The following is a 2,514-nucleotide window of genomic DNA, read 5'->3' on the forward strand; positions in this document are numbered from 1 at the left end:
TTACAGGTCGGGTGAGTAAAAAAACTCTCCGTTGAAAGGTCCACTTTATGGTCGGACTCTGTCCGGTTGGTTTCTTGAAATTGGGCCCAAATGGGCCTTAGAGTTGGGTTAATGAACAGTTAGGCTTACTACGGGCCTCGGGGGCTTTAGGCTGGCCCAGGTCCTAGTGCCGGTCCGACCCATAGATTGGGTCGTGACAAATGTGGTATCAGAGCTTAGGCTCCAGATTCATAGGGAAAAATTATCTAAGTGTTGGGAAGAGTCTACTAGGAGTCACATGCGGAGTATAGGATTCTGTTTCGTCTTTTCCTGTAATTCTTTGTTTCTAGATTCTACGTTATACCTTGGGAAATATAAGATTACCTCAGTTAGTGTCTTGATTTTCGTGGAGTACACAGAAATGTGAAATAGAGTTAGTAGACATGTGAGGTCTATCATGAGGATACGTACTCCAAGAAATGTTATATTTTTGTCAGTATGGGTTTAAATGGTGTGCCCATTTCGTGTAAGGCACGAGTACATAAAAGTGAGTCTTAAAAGTACAGTTGCACTAGATAAGAATGAGGATACCACTACTGGCAGTCATCAGTAGATGACCCAGTCATAATAAGTTTGTGATAATAGAAGATTCAGGAGAGATAAGAAATTAGGAGACCTAGTCTGTCAGGACGTATCGTAGTAACTATACAATGTTCTCGATGTCTGCTCTGTAAGCTACAGATTATAGTACCGACATGAGATTATTGTGTAGAGCTGCGTACTTCCCTGTAGTGCTTATGATGAGGATGTTTGCAGGCAGTCTCTGTTTTGGTACAGTAATACCATAACAGAGTTCTATATCTGCAGAAGAGTTGGGAACTCCTAGTTAGGGGTCTAGAGTTAGAATATTGAGAGGTCACAGTGGGGTGATAACTAGAGTCAGTGACTCAGTTACCCTAGCATGAGCTAGAGTTACAATAAGAATTGCCATCAGACCAGAGGTTTCGGATTAGTTACAAAGTAAAGGTGACACCTATAGAGTGAGATTATCTAGTATTCAGTATGGAATTTTGGATGGTTTTTGCAGTATGACAAACATTTGGTTAGAACTTAGTGAGAATAGTATACCTTATGTGTATCAGTATGAAATAAAGTACAACCCTACTACCTAGGGAAAGTCGGAACTATGAATTGATGATTCACAGAGCTATAATATGATAGGAGAGTCATTAATTTGACATGGTTTTGGGCAAGGTGGTAAATGTAGTATCTTTGTTGCAGCAAGTTAGCGTATAGTCCTATCTTTCGTAAGGGATCGAAAGTTATTACTAATAATGGTGACCAACAAAATAGTGCCCAGATGGGACCGTAGAGTGTGGTAGAAAGAAGTTGGCTCTGTATCTCATGGAGGATGCAAGTTCTATTATAGGAATCATATATAATCAGATCACGATGGATGTAAATCCTTTGAATTGGATGACGGGTTTGGGTGCTCGGAACCTTAAGTTTTGGCTGATTGAGTAAACATGGATAATAATAATAATAACAAATAAATAAAATTACTACAGAATCAGTTCTCGAGGTGGTAAGGGTATTATGTAAGCTAAAGGATAAGAATAGAGATCATACAATAAAAGTATGATCAGTAATTTGTCGAGTTCCTTTCTAATTTCAAATTATTCAAAACAATAGTATAATCTAATTATAATAGTGTTAAGAGTAATAAATTAGCGAAGATAAATCACAGAAGGCCAATGGATAAAGAAAGTGCAGAATGAAAGTTTGGACAATTGATTGCAGATGCAATATAATCTAAATGCTAGTGGAAGTACTAGTTAGAGTGGTCAAAGGACCAAATCTGAGTAGCACAGACATATGATAACGCGATAGAGACTCTGAAAGATATAGTTAGCAAGTACAGCTATTATGTTAGGAAGAAGAATGGAACCAGGGATAGAATAGTCAAGTTCTATTTTGGGTAAGACAAAGGAAATAAATGAAAGGACAACCTAAAGAGCGCATAATAAAAGGAACAAAGTTAAGATATAGATAGGCTAAGTGTTATTCTTGGCAAGGAGAATGACAAGGATAGAAAACCCAAAATGGGACCACATTAGTGAGAAAAGTGATGGAGGTATGGAATACAATAATAATGAGTAAATGTTAGAAGGTGTGCGATGGTATTGCGGACTACCTAAATAGGTAGAGAAAGAGAAGTTAGTAAGCAGTAAGTTGAATAAAAGTCAGTCTAAGGGATCAAATAGGTATGATGAGAGGAAAAGAATGATAGATAATGACACATAGGTTTTAGGTTAGACTTTTGAGATAGTGAGAAGGTAGTTAGAGGTTCGTTATGAATGTCAGGCAAACATTTTTAGTGTGATCAATGAATCACTTTGCAAAGGACGCAATAACGACAGAGCAACAGTAGGGGTAGAATAAAAAGTGACAAGTATGGATGGTAATAAATCACTAGAAAGTTTAAGGATCAAATTAATGACCATAGATAAGGGTGGAATTAGTGTTTGAAAAATC

This window comes from Hevea brasiliensis, chromosome 5, assembly GCF_030052815.1.
Source record: "Hevea brasiliensis isolate MT/VB/25A 57/8 chromosome 5, ASM3005281v1, whole genome shotgun sequence".
In the NCBI taxonomy this organism is placed as follows: domain Eukaryota; kingdom Viridiplantae; phylum Streptophyta; class Magnoliopsida; order Malpighiales; family Euphorbiaceae; genus Hevea; species Hevea brasiliensis.